The following is a 22,915-nucleotide window of genomic DNA, read 5'->3' as shown; positions in this document are numbered from 1 at the left end:
CGAGAGTAGGGTGCAGGTTGAGGAGAGCCTGGAGAGGTGGAGGTATGCACTGGAGAGTGTCAGGAGTGATTTGCGACAGAAGGGTGCCAGCAAGAGTTAAAGGGAAGGTTTACAAGATGGTAGTGAGACCAGCTATGTTATATGGTTTGGAGACAGTGGCAGTGACGAAAAGACAGGAGGTGGAGCTGGAGGTGACAGAGGTGAAAATGATAAGATTTTCACTGGGAGTAACGAAGAAGGACAGGATTAGGAGCGATTATATTAGAGGGACCGCTCAGGTTGGACGGTTTGGAGACAAACCAAGAGAGGCACGATTGAGATGGCTTGGACATGTGTGGAGGAGAGATGCTGGTTATATTGGGAGAAGGATGCTGAATATGGAGCTGCCAGGGAAGAGGAAAAGAACAAGGCCAAAGAGGTGGTTTATGGATGTGGTGAGGGAGGACATGCAGGTGGCTGGTGTGACAGAGGAAGACGCAGAAGACAGGAAGAAATGGAAACGGATGATCCGCTGTGGCGCCCCCTAACGGGAGCAGCCGAAAGTAGTCATAGTAGCAGTAGACATACAGTGCATCCGGAAAGTATTCACACCCCTTCACTTTCCCCACATTTTGTTATGTTACAGCCTTATTCCAAAATGGATTAAATTCTTTTTTTTTTCTCATCAATCTACACACAATACCCCATAACGACTAAGTGAAAAAGGTTTTGTAGAAATTTTTGCAAATTTATTAAAAATAAAAAACTGAAATATTGCATGTACATGAGTATTCACACCCTTTGCTATGACACTCAAAATGGAGCTCAGGTTCATCCTGTTTCCACTGATCATCCTTGAGATGTTTCTACATCTTGATTGGAGTCCACCTGTAGTAAATTCAATTGATTGGACATGATTTGGAAAGGCACACGCCTGTCTATATAAGGTCCCACTGTTGACAGTGCATGTCAGAGCAGAAACCAAGCCATGAGGTCAAAGGAATTGTCTGTGGATCTCTGAGACAGGATTGTATCGAGGCACAGATCTGCGGAAGGGTAAAAAAAATTTCTACAACTTTGAAGGTCCCAAAGAGCACAGTGGTCTCCATCATTCGTAAATGGAAGAAGTTTGGATCCACCAGGACTCTTCCTAGAGCTGGCCACCCAGCCAAACTGAGCAATCGGGGGAGAAGGGCCTTGGTCAGGGAGGTGACCAAGAACCCGATGGTCACTCTGACAGAGCTCCAGCGTTCCTCTGTGGAGATGGGAGAACCTTCCAGAAGGACAACCATCTCTGCAGCACTCCACCAATCAGGCCTTTATGGTAGAGTGGCCAGACGGAAGCCTCTGCTCAGTAAAAGGCACATGACAGCCCGCTTGGAGTTTGCCAGAAAGCACCTAAAAGACTCTCAGACCATGAGAAACAAGATTCTCTGGTCTGATGAAACCAAGATTGAACTCTTTGGCCTGAATGCCAAACGTCACGTCTGGAGGAAACCAGGCACCTCTCATCACCTTGCCAATACCATCCCTACAGTGAACCATGGTGGTGGCAGCATCATGCTGTGGGGATGTTCTTCAGCGGCAGGAACTGGGAGACTAGTCAGGATCGAGGGAAAGATGAATGGAGCAAAGTACAGAGAGATCCTTGATGAAAACCTGCTCCAGAGCGCTCAGGACCTCAGACTGGGGCGAAGGTTTACCTTTCAACATGACAACGAGCCTAAGCACACAGCCAAGACAACGAAGGAGTGGCTTCGGGACAAGTCTGTGAATGTCCCAGCCAGAGCCCAGACTTGAACCCCATTGAACATCTCTGGAAAGACCTGAAAATAGCTGTGCAGCGACGCTCCCCATCTAACCTTACAGAGCTCGAGAGGATCTGCAGAGAAGAATGGGAGAAATATCCCAAATATAGGTGTGCCAAGCTTGTAGCTTCATACCCAAGAAGACTTGAGGCTGTAATCACTGCCAAGGGTGCCTCAACCAAGTACTGAGTAAAGGGTGTGAATACTTATGTACATGCAATATTTCAGTTTTTTATTTTCAACAAATTTGCAAAAATTTCTACAAAACCTTTTTCGCTTTGCTATTATGGGGTATTGTGTGTAGATTGATGAGAAAAAAAAGGAATTTAATCCATTTTGGAATAAGGCTGTAACATAACAAAATGTGGGGAAAGTGAAGGGGTGTGAATACTTTCCAGATGCACTGTATGTGTTGTTGTAGGTTTTAGATGTGTCCTTGTCAATGTGTTGCACTGCTGTGGGCTGGGGGAAACAATATGAAATGGAACGACAAATAAAAGTTCCTGAAATGTTCCTGATGTAGTCTTGATATACTGATGCAATACTACACTGGCAGAGCAAGTGAAGCCTGCAGCATGTCGTGCACATTTGTGTGTTTATTTCATGTGTGTGACATCACAGCGCAACTTCTAGAGCTCATCTTCAGTCTGAGCCCTGTGTCTGGGAGACAGAGGGGACAGGAAGTAGGAAGATATACAGCAGGATACAGCAGTACACATGGAGAAACCAGGGGAACACCATGCTTCACTTCAACAGGCCTGCTCTACTCGGCCTGGCTGTTACAACAGGCACCCAATGCAATTAAGCGGGATTTAAAAAGGTAAAAATGAGGGGAACTAATTTAATACAGTTAGTAAACTTAACTGTAGTGCAAACTACTACCATGTGGGCAGCACAAACAGCTCAAACTTTACAGCCCACAGTAAGCAGTCTGTTTACCACAGCTCTGCAGTTAATAGCTGACTAATTAAAAGGACCTCTTGTTGCTGCATGACTGAAGGTGTTGCTGGGCTCTCCATCTGCTCATACTGTACATGTATGAACACACACTCAAGTACTGTATTCACTGTTCTGCTACCCAACGAACTAAACGTCATCTGAATGTGTAGGTTAGTGTGTGTTTCCTGAAATAGGTGTGTGTAGCAGTGCAGTGCTAAACCCCCACCATCATCACTCCCACCCATCACGTGGTTTGGGAAGTAAGCTCAGGTCCACACAGGGTCAGCCTGCAAACTTCCTGCCCTCCCGCCCCGCCTCTCCTCCCATCAGCTGCTGAGAGATTCAGGAGCTTGCTCTGGGCTAAGTCAGCTGGAAATATGCACTACACACACAGGGTGAACCATTTGTCTGCAGACTAAACCCGCACAGCAGCAACACCATGCTTAACCTGGCCATGTGTGTACAGGTGGACCTTGTGGAACTCTAGCAGATCCATATGAAGCCTGTGGTTCTTGTCAGGGAATATGGCGGGGGAAAAACACTACAACCCTTTACCCCGCACCACGAACAGAAACTACTGCAAAACCCTTTACCCCACACCACTAACACAAACTACTGCAACAACAAAAAAACATCAAGGGTATCATCTATAAAAAAACATCTGAGATGTTTTAGAACCGGAAAAAAAACCGGAAGTCATGGAACTGATTTTATGAAGAAACCCCCCCCCCCCCATCTTGACTCAGGCCTTCCCTGTAGGTAAGCTTTTGTTGGACTATGGCGGGGACATCAGACGGAGGCAGACTGGGTGGACAGGCTAATAGATATGTTGACGGGGTTTGGGAGAAGAAGGAGCCGTTTATTACACACAGACTGATCTATGAGCAAGACTAACACAACGTAATCTGATTATAATCTGTTGTTGTCTCACACCAACACATGGACTGCTGCTGCTGTCTGACAGCATGCTAGTGTGTCTGTGTCTGTGTGTGTGTGTGTGTGTGAGAGAGAGAGAGAGAGAGAGAGAGAGAGAGAGAGAGAGAGAGAGAGAGAGAGAGAGAGAGAGAGAGAGAGAGACAGACAGCCAGACAGAGAAAGCCAGAGACACATACAGAGAGAGAGAGCCAGAGAGAGAAAGACAGACAGAGAAAGACAGAGAGAGACAGAGAGGAAAGGGGTGTGTGAGGTGACAGAAGGTGTAAGCTACTGTTGAGGCAGTGTGTGTGCAGCATGTGTATGATTGTGTGTGCAGCATGTGTGCGCATGTGTGTGTGTGTGTGTGTGTGTGTGTGTGTGTGTGTGTGTGTGTGGGCAGCATGTGTGCAGCATGTGTGTGTGTAAACAGTATGTGTGTGTGTGTGTGTGTGTGTGTGTGCGCAGTATGTGTGTGTGTGTGAGCAGCATGTGTGTGTGTGCAGTATGTGTGTGTAGCATGTGTGTGTGTGTGTGTGGGCAGCACGTGTGCAGCATGTGTGTGTGTGTGCAGCGTGTGTGTGTGTGCGCAGTATGTGTGTGTGTGTGTGTGTGTGTGTGTGTGTGTGTGTGTGTGAGCAGCGTGTGTGTATGTGCAGCATGTGTGTGTGTGTGAGTGCAGCATGTGTGTGTGTGTGTGTGTGTGCAGCATGTGTGTGCAACGTGTGTGTGTGTGTGTGTGTGCAGCATGTGTGTGTGTGCGCAGCATGTGTGCAGCATGTGCATGTGTGTGCAGCATGTGTGTGATTGTGTAAAGGGTGATGAGACACACAGGGTTAACTGGATTAATTACACACTGTTGAACAAAGCTTGTCGTGGCCTCTCAGCTTGCCCCATGTGTGTCTTCACTAACCCTCTTCTTCTGGCTCTTAATTACAGCCCCCTCAAACGCACATCCCTGCTGCTGGCCCGTCCCTGGTGCGAGGGCTGGCCTGAATGCTTCCACGCCTCTGATCGTTGCCATGGTAATTGATGGTAAAATCAGCATTTGATTTTTTTTATTGATTTTTTTTGTTCTGGGAGACGGTTAAACAACAGTTGGCAACACAGCACAGAAAACACAACCAACTGTGATGGAGCCGGCAGGACGCAGACTGGCAGGACGGAGGATGAGCTGCTGTGGTGATGCTGTGCTGTCTGCACCACACAACTAATTGTTTGATATAGTTTTCATCAACAATGTGTACACACACACACACACACACACACACACACACCACTTAGGTCACACGGTGTTTCCTTTGTGTAGACATAAGAAGCTACCTCACTGTTTCAGCTTGGCACGGCAGGGCTGTCTGCTGGTGCCATCTGACTTTACAGTGCTGCTGGCCTCAACAACACTGACGTCCGGTATCCACGTGAGCACATGTGCTGCAAATGCCTCGTTTGTGTGTCTAAACGCCGCGGCCACACGCAGGTCCTGCTGGATGGACATGTGGCAGAGCTGGCTCAGCCTGCATATTTCACCCCAGTCTACTTTTCTTCTTTGGATGTTTTCCCCCTTTTTCTCGCCAGTTGTACTTGGCCTATTACCCCACTCTTCCGAGCCGTCCCGGTCGCTGCTCCACCCCCTCTGCTGATTCGGGGAGGGCTGCAGACTACCACACGTCTCCTCCAACACACGTGGCATTGCCAGCCGCTTCTTTTCACCTGACAGTGAGTAGTTTCACCAAGGGGAGGTAGCGCGTGGGAGGATCACGCTATTCCCCCCAGTTCCCCTCCCTCCCCTGAACAGGTGCCCCGACCGACCAGAGGAGGCGCTAGTGCAGCAACCAGGATACATACCCACATCTGGCTTCCCACCCACAGACACGGCCAATCGTGACTGTAGGGACATCCGAGTAAGCCGGACGTAACACGGGGATTTGAACCAGCGATCCATGTGTTGGTAGGCAACGGAATAGACCACCAAACCACCCGGACGCCCTGACCGCAGTCTACTTTTAACAACAGAAAGTTTACAGAAAGAACGCTGGGCGCTTGCACTGGTAACTGGAGTGGTCAGGACAGGCAGAGCTGTGTGCGTACGACAGAACAGGGTCCGCAGGTTCCTTTGCCTCCAGGGTTTGAGCAGTTCAGTTGCCAATGTGTCCACCTCATCCTGTTCATCATCCCAACACTGTGTTCACCTCATCCTGCTCACCATCCCAACACTGTATTCACCTCATCCTGCTCACCATCCCAACACTGTGTTCACCTCATCCTGTTCATCATCCCAAAACTGTGTCCACCTCATCTTGCTCACCATTCCAAAACTGTGTCCACCTCATCTTGCTCACCATCCCAACACTGTGTCCACCTCATCTTGCTCACCATTCCAAAACTGTGTCCACCTCATCTTGCTCACCATCCCAACATTGTGTCCACCTCATCTTGCTCACCATTCCAACACTGTGTTCACCTCATCTTGCTCACCATCCCAAAACTGTGTCCACCTCATCTTGCTCACCATTCCAAAACTGTGTCCACCTCATCTTGCTCACCATCCCAACACTGTTCACCTCATCTTGCTCACCATCCCAAAACTGGAAACTGATAGTTCTTTTTAACATCATATCTTGGGGGGCTCAAGCCCATGCATTAAGGGGTCAGTGCACAGCGCTATCCATCACACACACACACACACACACACACACTGTGGCTCTCTGAGATGTTTCTAACTAGTCCTGAGCAGCAAATCAGAGAGCTGTGAAATGAGCGATGGGGGGGGCTCTATCTAAGGGGGATGAGGTTCTCACATCATACAAAAAAGAAGCCATTTGTACAAACAAAAATTTGACATTTGGAGGTCCAGGTAGTGTAGTGGTCTATTCTGTTGCCTACCAACACGGGGATCGCCGGTTCAAATCCCCGTGTTACCTCTGACCTTGTCAGGCGTCCCTACAGATACAATTGGCCATGTCTGCAGGTGGGAAGCCAGATGTGGGCATGTGTCCTGGTCGCTGCACTAGTGCCAACTCTGGTTGGTCGGGGTGCCTGTTTGGGGGGGAGGGAGAACTGGAGGGAATAGCGTGATCCTCCCATCTGCTACGTCCCCCTGGTGAAACTCCTCACTGTCAGGTAAAAAGAAGCAGCTGGTGACTCCACGTGTATCGGAGGAGGCATGTGGTGGTCTGCAGCCTACCCCGGATCAGCAGAGGGGGTGGAGCAGAGACCGCGACCGGGATGGCTCGGAAGAGTGGGGTAATTGGCCGGGTGCAATTGAGGAGTAAAAGGGGGGGGGGGGCAAGGGTTATTTTGAACTAGTTTCTGGCCTATAAGCACTATAGTAGAACAGTGTGGGAGCAGCCTGGGTGACGTGAATTCCCTTCCCCAGACTGTCGCTCTAACAAACTGATCTTTGGAATACAACATGTGAGCTGGACCATTTGGACATCTCCTGAGTACACAACCATCAGTGTAAACATGATATTTTGGGCCCTGATTCAACCCTGTTTGGTGGAGTGAATCAGACTGGACAGGTGGCCTGGCAGACAGACAGGACGAGGCTGGGCCGAGGCCTGGACAAATGAGAAAAGGAAAATTGAAGCAGAAAGGATAAATGAGAGGGAAGAGGGAAGGAGTATAAAGAGAGGCAAGACAAACAAGCACAGAGAGGATCAGAGTTAAGATACTATTAATAATAATAAGGGGGCATCCGGGTAGCGTGGTGGTCTATTCCGTTGCTTACCAACATGGGGATCGCTGGATCGAATCCCCGTGTTACCTCCGGCTTGCTCGGGCATTCCCACAGACACAACTGGCCTTGTCTACAGGTGGGAAGCCGGATGTGGGTATGTGTCCTGGTTGCTAAACTAGCGCCTCCTCTGGTCAGTCAGGGCACCTGTTCAGGGGGGAGGGGGAACTGGGGGGAATAGCGTGATCCTCCCACGCACTACGTCCCCCTGGTGAAACTCCTCACTGTCAGGTGAAGAGAAGCGACTGGTGACTCCACATGTATCAGAGGAGGCATATGGTAGTCTGCAGCCCTCCCCTGATCAGCAGAGGGGGTGGAGCAGAGACCGGGACGGCTCGGAAGGGTGGGGTAATTGGCCAAGTACAATTGGGGAGAAAAGGGGGGGGGATATCCCACAAAATAAAAAAAGTTAGTATTAATAAGGTAGAGGAAGGCAAAGAACAAAGCCCATTTCACTCAAAAGAGAGACACTTGCAGTCTCCCTCCCTCTCTTTCACCCCTCGTGTCCATCCTCTTTTCCTGATAGACACACAGGCTGAAACAGAGAGTGGAAAAAGTGAGCAGAGTTTCGATAGACCAAGAATGCCCGCACACACACACACACACACACACACACAGTTATCGGTACTTTCAGAGGCAGGGAGGGGTCTCGGTGCAGTGATTTACTGTTGGAATGTGGGTCATTGAGCACTGCTGTTGTCCCGTTTGTGTTGCCGTGGTAACGGTTACCATGGACACACTAGTCCTGCTAGGACAGTCAGCCATGGATTCAAACAAAGCCCACCTCTGAAAAAGGCTAAGCTGCTGTTGGTAACATAGAAAATAGCATTTAATACCTTGCTGGAGAGCAGGGGTGGGCCACCTTGTGGATGTCCCGTGTCACTTAACAAAGTTACAAACAGACAAATCACAGACCCCAGCGCCACTTCCTTTTCATACCGAGCATTTTTACTGCTGCTGCTTGTCTCCTCGTCTAGATTCCACATGCCAAAATATATACGCTCTACACACACACACACACACACACACACACACACACACACACACACACACACACACACACACACACACACACTTTATTTCTGCAATCTTATGAAATCTACTACACACAAAGAAAATTACCGATTTAGTGCGCCCCTTGTTTGTCACAATATCTGGTAATCACTGTTAGACCTAGACCGTCGTTTACATCCACACTCTGGTTAAGAGCTACAAGAGGTCTCTGACGTAGTTAAGAAGCTCCTCAGTGGCAAGGCGCCGGTTGTGGATGAGATTTGCCCTGAGATGCTGAAGGCTCTGGACATTGTTGGACTGTCTTGACTGACATGCCTCTTCAGTGTCACGTGGAGGTCGGGGACAGTACCTGTGGAGTGGCAGACTGGGGTGGTGGTTCCCATATTTAAAAAAGGGGACTGGAGGGTGTGCTCCAATTATCGGGGCATCACATTGCTCAGCCTCCCTGGGAAAGTCTACTCTAGGGTGCTGGAAAGGAGGCTCCGGCCGATTGCCAAACCTCGGATCCAGGAGGAACAATGCAGATTCCGTCCTGGCCGTGGAACAATGGACCAAGTCTTTACCCTTGTGGAAGTGCTGAGGCAGGCATGGAAGTTTGACCAGCCAGTCTACATGTGTTTTGTGGACTTGGAGAAGACTTACGACCATGTACTCCATGGCACTCTGTGGGGGGTGCTGCGGGACTATGGGGTACAAGGGCAGTTGCTACAAACCATCTGGTCCTTGTATAACCAAAGTGAGAGCTGTGTCCGCATTCTCGGCACAAAGTCAAACACGTTTTCGGTAAGTGTCGGACTCCACCAAGGTTGTCCTTTGTCCCCGATTCTGTTTGTGATATTCATGGCCTGGCTCTCAAGGCACAGCCAAGGTGAGGAATATGTCCATTTTGGGAACCTCAGAATTGCATCTGTGCTCTTTGCAGATGATGTTGTTTTGCTGGCTTCATCAGAACGCGACGTCCAGCGTGCACTGGGGTGTTTGCAGCTGAGTGTGAAATGGCTGGGATGAGAGTCAGCACCTCCAAGTCTGAGGCCATGGTTCTCTATCGGATATTGGTGGATTGCTCCCTCCGGGTTCAGGATGAATTGTTGCCTCGAGTGAAGGAGTTCAAGTATCTTGGGGTCTTGTTCGTGAGTGAGGGTAGGATGGAGCGGGAGATTGACAGGCAGACTGGTGCAGCATCAACAGTAATGTGGACATTGTACCGGACCGTTGTGGTGAAGAGGGAGCTGAGCCGGAAGGCAAAGCTCTCAATTTACCAGTCAATCTTCGCTCCAACCCTCATGAGCTTTGGGTAGTGACCGAAAGGGTGAGATCGCAGATACAAGCAGCTGAAATGAGTTTCCTCTGTAGGGTGTCTGGGCTCAGCCTTAGAGATAGGTTGAGGAGCTTGGACATCCGGAGGGAGGTTGGAGTAGAGCCACTGCTCCTTTGCATCGAAAGGAGCCAGTTTAGGTGGTTCGGGCATCTGATGAAGATGCCTCCTGGGCACCTTCTTTTGGAGGTTGGGAACGCCTTGAGATCCCCCAGGAGGAGCTGGAGGGCGTTGCTGGGGAGAGGGACGCCTGGAGTGCCCTACTTAGCATGCTGCCACTGCGACCCGACCCTGGAGAATCGGCTGATGATGAGATGAGATGAGATGAGATGAGATGAAAAATATGGATAATCTTGATTATGTCCACTTCTTGACCAACTAGCCATAAACTACTGATCTGATGTAAGAGAGGATATGGGATGTTCAGAGGTTCTGGAGGTTATTAAGATGAACAGGCCCTGTAAGGTTGAAAACCATCACATCAAAATCCCATGTGTACTAGAGATCATTGGCAAGGCACTTGAAAAGTTGGTCCCAAGGGTAGTCACATTGTATTTCTACTTTTAATTCATCCAGTGAAGATTTGCTGAGTATACTCTTTCAGTAGACTCCTTAGCAAAATGTTCCACACATTCTTACCCAAGATCCAAACAGTGCACAGTCTTCTACTGCAGGCCACTAAGAAGCTCCACTAGAGATATTGGGATGATGTGTCTTGTTGACAGGGACACAGAAAGTAGGTGCTGAGGGTTGGGGCAGTGTAAGGCTACTAACCGATTTAATCCCGCCCTATTCCCCATCCAATTTGGTAAATTTAGCTGGGGGGGGGGGGAATCAGTCACAAGCCAGCTTCTTAAGCCTTTGCTCACAAACCATCTTTACAGGCCGAATCAGAAGGCAGTCTCAATATCTGTGACTTAAGTGTACTGAACAAATACATTTTTACAGAAGCGCCTCCCAGACCAACTTACTTTAGCATTTGGATAATTACTGAGAACTGGTGTCTTCTCATGAGCACCAAAGCACCGTGACTTCACTCATCATCACCACCACTACATACTTCATCGACCATGACATCATCACTGGGCACCACTAGTGATCTCATTTTCATCAGGAGCAGCCAGGCACACAGCGGTAGCTGTAGCAAACACACTCTATTGCATGCAGATTTCAACGCTAGCCAAAACCAGCATGTCTCCCTCCCATTTTACCCAATCATCCTTGACTATTCAAAATGCCCAGGCCATCCAGATATTCCAATTATGTGTTAATATTCCAGTTGGAATTGTTGAGTGTAAAAAATTATTGACCAAATGACTGGCTGCATCATTTAGTCCACAGATTAACACCCAGATTAATCAACTGCTAACATATTGGTTCTGATTTACAGTTCCTGTGTGTGAATGTGTGTGTGTATGTCCACACACCAACTAATCCCCATATTTTGCTGTACCAGGCAGCGATGTCATCACCTCCAAGAAAGAATTCCCAAGAATTCCCACACGCAGTGTTGAGCAGAGAAGGGGGAGGGTAAGAGAGAGGTATGGTTGGTGCAAAGGGTGGGTGTGCAGTCATCATTGTAGAAAGGGAGGGAGTGCTGATGCCTTGTTCATTACAAATGGAGGAGAGAAGAAATAAAGGGAATATCACATAGACAAAAGGGCAGAGATAGAAGGGCAGAGTGAGGAAATAAACCAGGGAATGGGAAAGACACCAGTGAGCTGGTCCCAGAGAGCAGACGCTGCTCTGTCCCTGTCACTTTTCTCTGTGTGTGGTGGGGGAAAACGTGAAGAACTGAAAACTGTTTGCAACAAAAAGAAAGCAAGAAGAAAACGCAAACGCAAATATCAGATACACTGACTGGTCGCAGAGCTTAGTTTTTTGTTTTGTTTTTAATCTTTTCATTGCATTTTTGCACAGGTTCATAAGACAAACAACAAAATGTAAACATAGCTTTGTTTTTTGCATAAAAAGGCAAGCAACGTCAGAAAATAACTGCTCGATCAGGCTTGGCTTTATAATTTTGGATTTAAGCACACACATGCCTACAAGCAACAGATTCTGGGAGACAAGACAGACAATTGTTTTGCAGTAGCTAATAGATGTGAATACACAGCTGCACACACGAGGAGAGGGACAACAAAGACACACAAGCGATACCTGTGACTAATGTGGTGGGACAAGGCAAAGATTCATTACACACACACACATGAAGCACCTGTCTGTCTCCAGCCCATACAAACTGATGGAGAGGAGCCAGGTGCAAGCTTAACTTTACAGCTAAAAGGTGAATGTGGCCCTGACTCGTTCTCTAACTCCTTCACAAACACACTGGTCTGACCTTTCACTTGCCCCGTCACTCTTCAGTGGTAGCAAGAGAGCATGATGGGAAACTGCAGTACACTAACAGCGTGAAGGGTGAACATAAAAATAAGAAACTCAGTTTACCGTGAGCTTAATTTGTCTTTCTTTGTTGTCGACAACAATGTACATCATACATTGTTAAAAAGAATTGAAATGATCGTTGATTTATTCTAAATCGCTGTCAATGACAGTGACCGTGTCAGTGGCTGATATGGTCAGGTGTGATCTGGAAATGCAACATCATTAGGCTGGTCTCTGCCAGTCCCAATGCTGCTTCCGCAGGCCAATAACATTCATCCCCTGCCAAGACTGTCGCTGACAGCACTGTCAATCAGTCACCCCCCTCCCCAGCTTGATTATCGGGGACTCCATTGCGCGAAACATCCGTTTCAAAAATGTGGTCATGAGCTGCTTTCCTGGAGCTACTATCCCTGACATCCTGGAGAATCACCCAGGACTCCTTGATTCATTTCCCACAACTATGAAAGCCATAGTCCACACCGGCTCCAACGACACTGCCCGTCAGCAGTCTGAGCTGACAAAAAGGTGATTTCATCCATCTTTTTAATCTGCTCAGCGGTGGTGGAAAAACTGCTTTTATTTCTGGCCCAATTCTCACACTGGGTTGCAGTGTGGGGCGTTTTAGCAGGACTCTCAGCCTTGATAACTGGCTCCAGTCCGTGAGTACAGCACACAGCACTGGTTTTATTGATGATTTGTCCTGGTGTTTATTTGTTTATTCTGGTCCTCGTGTGCGTCTGCATGCATGGCCACACGAGGGTGCCAGTGTGCATCTCTTGCCCATGTACTGATCTGTCTGTTGTCTCTGACATATGCTGTTTGCCGCTCGTCTGTGAGTTTGTGTATGGTCTGGGTAGACTGACGAACTGAACTGCCTTTCTAGGATAGATTAAGTTGTCTGCGTCTGTACAGAACAGACGGTTTTCACCTGAACATACTAGGTAATATTGAGCATACTGGGTAATACTGAACATACTGGGTAATACTGAACTGAACATACTAGGTAATACTGAACATACTAGATAATAGTGAACATACGAGATAATACTGAACTGAACATACTAGGTAATACTGAACACACTAGATAATACTGAACTGAACATACTAGGCAATACTGAACATACTAGATAATACTGAACTGTACATACTAGATAATACTGAACATACTAGGTAATACTGAACATACTAGATAATACTGAACTGAACATACTTGGTAATACTGAACTGAACATACTAGGTAATACTGAACATACTAGATAATACTGAACTGAATATACTAGATAATACTGAACTGAACATGCGAGGTAATACTGAACATACTAGATAATACTGAACTAAACATACTAGGTAATACTGAACATACTAGATAATACTGAACTGAACATACTAGATAATACTGAACATACTTGGTAATACTGAACATACTGGGTAATACTGAACATACTGGGTAATACTGAACATACTAGGTAATACTGAACTGAACATACTAGGTAATACTGAACATACAAGATAATACTGAACTGTACATACTAGATAATACTGAACATACTAGGTAATACTGAACATACTAGATAATACTGAACTGAACATACTTGGTAATACTGAACTGAACATACTAGGTAATACTGAACATACTAGATAATACTGAACTGAACATACTAGATAATACTGAACTGAACATGCGAGGTAATACTGAACATACTAGATAATACTGAACTAAACATACTAGATAATACTGAACATACTGGGTAATACTGAATATACTAGATAATACTGAACTGAACATACTTGGTAATACTGAACTGAACATACTAGGTAATACTGAACATACTAGATAATACTGAACTGAACATACTAGATAATACTGAACTGAACATGTGAGGTAATACTGAACATACTAGATAATACTGAACTAAACATACTATATAATACTGAACATACTGGGTAATACTGAACATACTAGATAATACTGAACTGTGCATACTAGGTAATACTGAACATACTAGATTATACTGAACTGAGCATACTAGGTATTACTGAACATACTAGGTAATACTGAACTGAACATACTAAGCAATACTGAACTGAACATACTAGGTAATACTGAACATACTGGGTAATACTGAACATACTAGGTAATACTGAACTGAACACACTAGATAATAATGAACATACTAGATTATCCTGAACTGAACATACTAGGTAATACTGAACATACTAGATAATACTGAACTGAACATTCTAGGTAATACTGAACATACTAGATCATACTGAACTGAACATACTAGATAATACTGAACATACTTGGTAATACTGAACATACTGGGTAATGCTGAACATACTAGGTAATACTGAACTGAACATACTAGGTAATACTGAATATACTAGGTAATATTGAACATACTAGGTAATACTGAACATAATAGGTAATACTGGACATACTAGATAATACTGAACATACTAGGTAACACTGAACATACTAGGTAATACTGAACATACTAGATAATACTGAACTGAACATACTAGGTAATACTGAACATACTTGATAATACTGAACATACTTGGTAATACTGAACATACTAGGTAATATCATGCTTGCTGCCAATTTGCAGCACACTGTTCTGTCCTCCACACATGATTGACTATTTGCATCACACACGTGATTCTTCCCCTTTGCCCACAACCACTGTCGCACCCTTCGCTCACACCAGCTCCCCCTTGTGGCATGATCGCACTGCTGTTTTACCTTTCCCTGTTCGTGACCGTATAACCAACAGACATCATTACCCTCACTGTTACCACAACAAACGACAAATGAGGGTGTCCAGGTATCGTAGCGGTCTATTCCGTTGTCTACCAATATGGGGATCGCTGGTTCGCATCCCCATGTTAGCTTCGGCTTGGTCGAGCGGCTGGTGACTCTACATGTATCAGAGGAGGTATGTGGCAGTCTGCAGCCCTCCCCGGATCAGCAGAGGGGGTGGAGCAGCGACCGGGACAGCTCGGAAGAGTGCAGTAATTGGCCTAGTACAACTGGGGAGAAAAATCCCCCCCCCCAAAAAAGGAATCCCTGGAACTGCTGAAATGCCTCAACTTCACATATCTCAACACACTCACCATATCAACTTCCCCACAGCCTACATTTAGCAAGAAAAAAAAAGTTGGAGAGAATCCCAGTTGCTGCTCCACCCCCTCTGCTGATCCAGGGAGGGCTGCAGACTACCACATGCCTCCTCCGATACATGTGGAGTCACCAGCCGTTTCTTTTCACCTGACAGTAAGGAGTTTCACCAGGAGGACGCAGTGTGTGGGAGGATCACGGTATTCCCCCCAGTTCCCACTCCCCCCTGAACACGTGCCCCGACCGACCAGAGGAGGCGCTAGTGCAGCGACTAGGACACATACCCACATCAGGCTTCCCACCCGCAGACACGGCCAATTGTGTCTGTAGGGACGCCCAACCAAGCCGGAGGTAACATGGGGATTTGAACTGACGACCCCCGTGTTGGTAGGTAACGGAATAGACCGCTACACTCTCTGGATGCCCCACCTTTAAGAATTATTTATAAAACAATGTTTTCTCTTGCGTGCTTTTAATATTCCCTGGGTTCGCCACAGGTTCTCAGCACATTTTTGTTCCAGTATTTTCTTTACTGGAGGACAACTGTTTTCTAGCACAGTTGTTATGGACAGAAATAGGCAGCATCTACATCTCCCACACAGACATCATTCCAGTCTTGTTTAAAGGAGTTGATAGTGTCTTTTGACAAGTACGCTATACTTGTCGTTGACCAGTGTAGAACTACCACCTTCTACCGCTTTCTGCCCGTTTCCCCCGCACTCTTCTTTTTCTTACCTTTCTCTCCCCCCTCCTCCTTTCACATGAGATTGTTTGGAAGACCTGATAAGACTGTTTGATAATAGTCTACTCCCACCACCCTCGACCTCCACCCCCCTCTGTATCTCTGCCCTTTCTTTTTCTGTCCCCCTATCTGCCCTCCTCCAGGTCACGTGAGCTGTGGTTAACAGAACAGCTTCCATGGCGTCCAGCTCACGCATGTGTATCTGGAATGCATCGCTCTTATCAGGTCTGTAAGACAAGGTGCTGAGGACACCAGGCAGAGCAGTCTGCCCTCATTCGTCCCTGCAGCCAGACCACACTGGGGTGCAGAAAGGCTTGCAAAGAAAATGTAGTAGGAACTTGTTAATACAAATCCAGGGTGCATGAAATGCTACTAACTTCTGGTCCCTGTATGCTGCTTTTCAGCATAACAATAGCTATCAAAAAAGAACGAGGGAAGTTTAAAAATGTAAGACTCAACACGAGAAGTCATGTTTTCTTCTGGTTCACAGAGAACTGCAGTGAGGAAATGAATCGTGCATGACCTTAATCTGCCGAGTAAAGAAGATGACGTGACAGCGTTACACTTTTATTCACGGAGTGATGCTTTTTTTCCCCTCTCATGCTCTTTACCTGCACCCACCGGGAGCAGTGTACCATCTCTACAAAACACACTCTTCTTCCTCTCCTCCGCCACCCATTGCCCTCCCTTTATGCATTCTCCGTCACTCTCTCACCTTTGTCTGGCTGTCAAACAGACCTCTTGTCCTCTCTCCATCCACACAGGAAGACTGAGTAGTGTGGCTCTCCTCGAACTCCTGCTTTCCTCTCCCATCTGCCTGTCTCACCTTCCTTCCACTCCCACCTGCCCGTCTCACCTTCCTTCCTCTCCCACCTGCCCGTCTCTCCTTCCCTGTCAGCCATGCCATTCTTACATGAATGCTTTTGTTCTTTTTCTTTTCAGGAAGTGCTGCATCAAACTAATAGAGGACGGACTTGGGACCGATCCGATCCAATAAGGTTATCGGGTGCTGATACTGACATAATTCCCTATCAGATATTCCCTATCAGATATATAATCAGATATCGGAATGACCTTAACAATCCACGACGTATCAGGGCTCTGCATATGAGACCATGTTTTGAGCATGCGACTTAAAATTTCACGTGGTTGCATTGGTGCAAGTGGCAGGAATGCACAAATGCAAGAATTACACTGGCAAATCTGCCAGATCCACAAAATCTGGCAACACTCCATTTAGCTGTTACCGTGCTTCAAAACTGAAGCGGTCTATAGCTGATAATCTTATGAAGCAGAACGAGGAGAGAGAGGGGGAGGCCGGCGCAGAGAGCCAACGAGAGGTTCCGACTCACGCCACTGATGATGAAAGCGCTGGCAGGGAGAGACAGACTGAGCCAGTGAAGCATAAAAAGTACTACTTTCAACCACAATGGCTAACACAGTACCCGTGTCGTGTTACGAGAGGAAGTTGTGCTGTGTGTGTATTGTAGGCAATGTGGCCTGTCCATTACAGGCGACTCTAAACTTGTTACCGGCTCAACACAGTTTGAGCTTTAAACTTTTAAAGTGCACAACAACAGTAAGGAACACCAAACCTGCAGGGACGGATGCATGAGCCGAAACACTGAGCCCTCACGTCTACTTTCCAGCGGTTACACGGGAGTCAACGCAGGAGAAGGAAACGGTCGCCCAGTTCAACACTGCCTGTACCACAGCAAAAGAGGAGCTCCCGTTCTCAAAGTTCAAATCTTGATAATATCAAATTCAAACTTAATATTCAGATTTAAGGGGCGTCTGGGTGGCGTGGCAATCTATTCCGTTGCCTACCAACATGGGGCTCGCTGGTTCGAATTCCCGTGTTACCTCCGGCTTGGCCGAGCGTCCCTACAGACACAATTGGCCGTGTCTGCAGGTGGGAAGCCGGATGTGGGTATGCATCCTGGTCGCTGGACTAGCACCTTCTCTGGTCGGTCGGGAGACGTGTTGGGGGGGGGGGGGGGACTGGGGAGGAATAGCGTGCTCCTCCCATGCGCTACGTCCCCCTGGTGAAACTCCTCACTGTCAGGTGAAAAGAAGCGGCTGGTGACTCCACATGTATCAGAGGAGGCATGTGGCAGTCTGCAGCCCTCCCTGGATCAGCAAAGGGGATCGAGCAGCGACCGGGATGGCTTGGGAGAGTGGGGTAATTGGCCAAGTACAATTGAGGAGAAAAAGGGGTAAAAATATCAACCAACAAATAAACAAACAGACAAATAAATAAATAAATAATAATAAAGAAATCAAGAAAAAGGAGCTCTGGTATCGGCAGATATCCAAATTCAGATATTTGAATCGGAACTGCAAAAAAAGTGGATTGTTGTATCTTTAATAAAAAGTAAAATAAGTAAAAAAAGTAAAACAAGATTGACTTTAATTAGGCTTCCGATCAGCTGAGGTACGTTACAAGGATGGGATCGGCTGAGGTAAATTACAAAGACGGGACAGAGGAGAAGAGGGGAGAGGAGGGGAGCAGGACAGAGAGGGGACATGGGAGGGCAGGTTTTCTGCATCTATTAGCTTTCTCACACACAGCACCACTCGCAGTATACAGGCAGCTTGCAACACAAAACGGAACTCGCAAGTTTCTGAGACCAGTTTCTAAAACATTTATTTTTGTGGTCTCAGGAACTTACGAGACCATACAAGTTGATTTGAGAATGGACAGGCAGAGAAAAGCAGACAGGAGGACAGGAGAGAAGGGACGAGAAGGTGAGATGAGGTTAAAATTCAAGTCCAACTGGCACCAAAATTTAAAAAAAATTCAACACTGAAACGTGTTCCAAAACACACAGCGGTGTTACCAAGTCCTATAGTTTAATTTATTATTGTTATTATAGAAAATTATTTTATGTACGCCTCACAGTCAGTGCCAGAGGATTCTCTGGAGCAGAAGGCTGAGCATGAATCCTAAGTGATGACCAGGATCTGCCGCCACATACCATTCAGAACCTTCCAGCTCTTTCTACAGCTTCACAAAATCCTCTAACACATACCATTCAGAACCTTCCAGCTCTTTCTACAGCTTCACAGAATTCTCTAACACATACCATTCAGAACCTTCCAGCTCTTTCTACAGCTCCACAGAATCCTCTAACACATACCATTCAGAACCCTCCAACTCTTTCTAGAGCTCCACAGAATCCTCTAACACATACCATTCAGAACCTTCCAGCTCTTTCTAGAGCTCCACAGAATCCTCTAACACATACCATTCAGAACCTTCCAGCTCTTTCTACAGCTTCACAGAATTCTCTAACACATACCATTCAGAACCTTCCAGCTCTTTCTAGAGCTCCACAGAATCCTCTAACACATACCATTCAGAACCCTCCAACTCTTTCTAGAGCTCCACAGAATCCTCTAACACATACCATTCAGAACCTTCCAGCTCTTTCTAGAGCTCCACAGAATCCTCTAACACATACCATTCAGAACCTTCCAGCTCTTTCTACAGCTTCACAGAATTCTCTAACACAGTGGTCGGGAACCTATGGCTCGCGAGCCATATATGGCTCTTCCGGTGACGGCATATGGCTCCCAGACAATTTTGAGTTGAAAAAAAAAAAATTAAAAAAAATCAGTTTGGAACTGATTTTAAAATACTTGTGATATTTCTTAATAATACTGTGTCATTTTAAAGTAAACAGAAATTAGTTTTGAAGATGAATTTCACGGGTCACCCGTGGGTCGGGTCGGGAACCAATGGCTCGCGAGCATGTCCGGGTCATTGTAAAGGTGAAGAAATCAATTTTATCAGATAGCCAACTAGTTTATCCGCTTCAACCCTTGTAACGGAAAAGATGGCGAAAAGAAAAAAAGACGATGATTACCGTGCATTCCAGGCTGCGTGGACAGAGGAATTTGCATTTGTGGAGAGAGCAGGATCTGCGGTATGTCTAATATGCAATGATAAAATTGCATCGATGAAACGGTCAAATATAAAGCGGCACTTCGATACGCACCATGCTTCATTTGCATCGAAATATCCAGCGGGGGACAGCAGGAAAAGGGCACGCGAGGAGCTACAGCGGAGAGTGCAGACGAGTCAGCAGCAACTACGTGTGTGGACCAAGCAAGGTGACGGGAATTCCGCTAGCTTTGTGGGGGCTTTGGCAATAGTAAGGAATGGAAAGTCATTCACAGATGGCGAGTATGCCAAAACATTCATGCTTGATGTGGCCAATGAACTGTTTGATGACTTCCCAAATAAAGACAAGATAATCAAACGAATAAAAGACATGCCCCTGTCAGCAAGAACTGTGCACGATCGTAGCATCATGATGGCAAATCAAGTCGAGGAAACACAAATTAAGGACATGAACGCCGGGACATACTTTTCTCTCGCGTTAGATGAGTCAACAGACGTTAGCCATCTATCTCAGTGCAGTATCATTGCCAGGTATGCTGCAGGTGACACACTGCGTGAGGAAAGCTTGGCTGTTTTGCCAATGAAAGGGACAACAAGAGGAGAGGATTTATTCACGTCTTTCATGGAGTTTGCTAAAGAAAAAAAACTACCGATGGATAAACTTATTTCTGTCTGTACTGATGGTGCACCCTGTATGTTGGGGAAGAACAAAGGATTTGTAGCGCTTCTCCGTGAACATGAAAAGAGAGCCATCCTAAGTTTTCATTGCATCCTGCACCAGGAGGCGCTTTGCGCTCAGACGTGTGGCCAGGAGCTTGGCGAGGTGATGTCTCTGGTCATTCGAGTGGTCAACTTTATTGTTGCCCGAGCTTTAAATGATCGCCAGTTTAAAGCTCTGTTAGAAGAAGTTGGGAATCATTATCCCGGTCTGCTTTTACACAGCAACGTGCGTTGGTTGTCAAGGGGGAAGGTGCTCAGCCGTTTTGCAGCTTGCCTGAGTGAAATCCGGACTTTTCTTGAAATGAAAGGCGTCAAGCATCCTGAGCTAGATAACACTGACTGGCTCCTGCAGTTTCACTATCTCGTGGACATAACTGGCCATCTGAACCAGCTCAATGTGAAAATGCAAGGTATTGGAAATACAATCTCATCCCTTCAACAAGCAGTGTTTGCATTTGAAAGCAAGCTGGAAGTCTTTCTCAGGGACATTGAAACAGGTCGTTTTCTGCACTTTGAAAGACTGCAACAATTTAGAGATGCATGCTTAGCAAGTGACTCCACTCAACATCTGGATCTCCAGCAGCTAGCTGGCTTTACGTCCAATCTCCTGCAGTCATTCAAAGCACGTTTTGGAGAATTTCGTGCGCGCACTGGTCTTTTCAAGTTCATCACTCATCCACATGAGTGTGCAGTGGACAAAATCGACCTGACATGCATCCCCGGGGTCTCTATCGGAGACTTTGAGCTGGAAGTTGCTGACCTGAAGGCATCAGACATGTGGATGAGTAAGTTCAAGTCACTTAATGGAGAGTTGGAAAGTCTTGCGCGACAGCGAGCAGAGCTGGCGAGGGAACACAAGTGGACAGAAATTAAAAATCTTCAACCTGAAGACCAGCTGATTCTTAAAACTTGGAACGAGCTTCCTGTGACATACCACACAATGCAGCTTGTGAGTATTGCCGTATTGACCATGTTTGGCTCTACATATGCATGTGAACAGTCTTTCTCGCATATGAGGAACATTAAGACCAACCTACGCTCACGTTTAACTGATGGAAGCCTCAACGCCTGCATGAAGCTCAACCTCACCACGTATGAACCAGACTACAAGGCCATCAGCAAAACCATGCAGCACCAGAAGTCGCATTAAAAGTAAGACATATTTAATTTATTATACGTTAAAAATACTATATGGCTCTCAATGAAATATATTTAGAAATATTTGGCTTTTATGGCTCTCCCAGTCAAAAAGGTTCCCGACCCCTGCTCTAACACATACCATTCAGAACCTTCCAGCTCTTTCTAGAGCTCCACAGAATCCTCTAACACATACCATTCAGAACCCTCAAGCTCTTTCTAGAGCTCCACATAATCCTCTAACACATACCATTCAGAACCTTCCAGCTCTTTCTAGAGCTCCACAGAATCCTCTAACACATACATGTTTCTGCTTCATGCTGCTCATCTTAAACATTACTGACTACCCAGAAATATGACCTTGTGTGCAAGAAGACTGTGAGATAAGGAGAGGACAAGACAAGACGACAAGGCAAAAGGACAAGAGGGCAAGACAAGAGGTGCAAGACAAGAGGACAGACAGGAGGACAAGACAAGAGGACAGCACCATTTCAGATGATGGCTGTCTGAACCTAATGGAATCCAGCTGCAATGTGTCATCCCAGTCGCATACTGACACACATCTGACCCTGGTTACTCCCTCCCTCCCTCACTCACTCACTCCCTAACTCCCTCACCCACTCACTACCTCCCTCACTCACTCCCTCACTCACTTACTCCTCCCTCGCTCACTGCCTCATTCCCTCCCTTCCTCCCTCCCTCCATCCCTCACTGACTTCCCCTCTCCCTCCCTCCCTCACTGCCTCACTCCCTCCCTCACTCACTGACTCCCTCCCTCACTCAATCACACCCTCACTCCCTCCGTCCCTCCCTCACTCACTCAGGAATTTGGACCTAATAAAAGTCAGATGAGAAGGAGAGCCGAGTTCCTGTGTCAATATTGCCAAAGCCCCACCTGTAGCAACATGGTGAACATTCCTCCCTAAACTCTGCTCAGGGGTCAGTTGAACCGGTGCCTCAACTGATGATTTAACTTTAGAGCCGTGAAGGTAAACTGATGCTAGATCAGAGCCAACTGACACAACCTGAAGAGATGAGCTGAGCCAGGAGACTTCAATGACAAAGCTCAGACAGAACAAGAAATGAGAAAGGAAAGAAGGGGCTGAAAAAAGAACAGCAGCAAAGGATTTGGATAATTACAGTCCAATTTCCTCAAATCAATAACAATGCAGTCCACACATCTTGAATTTATTCATCACA

The 22,915-nt window shown here is 46.6% G+C and overlaps 1 protein-coding gene across 13 annotated transcripts in view; it reads right to left on the bottom strand.

Annotated features, from left to right (window-relative positions):
• The window catches only part of afdna (afadin, adherens junction formation factor a), a 251,241-nt gene that overhangs the window by 176,004 nt on the left and 52,322 nt on the right, over positions 1-22,915 (bottom strand). The gene's annotated exons all lie outside the window — the stretch shown is intronic.

The sequence above is a fragment of the Lampris incognitus genome, chromosome 15 (genome assembly GCF_029633865.1).
Source record: "Lampris incognitus isolate fLamInc1 chromosome 15, fLamInc1.hap2, whole genome shotgun sequence".
Classification (NCBI taxonomy): Eukaryota; Metazoa; Chordata; class Actinopteri; order Lampriformes; family Lampridae; genus Lampris; species Lampris incognitus.
The sequence above is the reverse complement of the archived record's forward strand: the minus strand, read 5'-3'. Positions and strand labels throughout refer to the sequence as shown.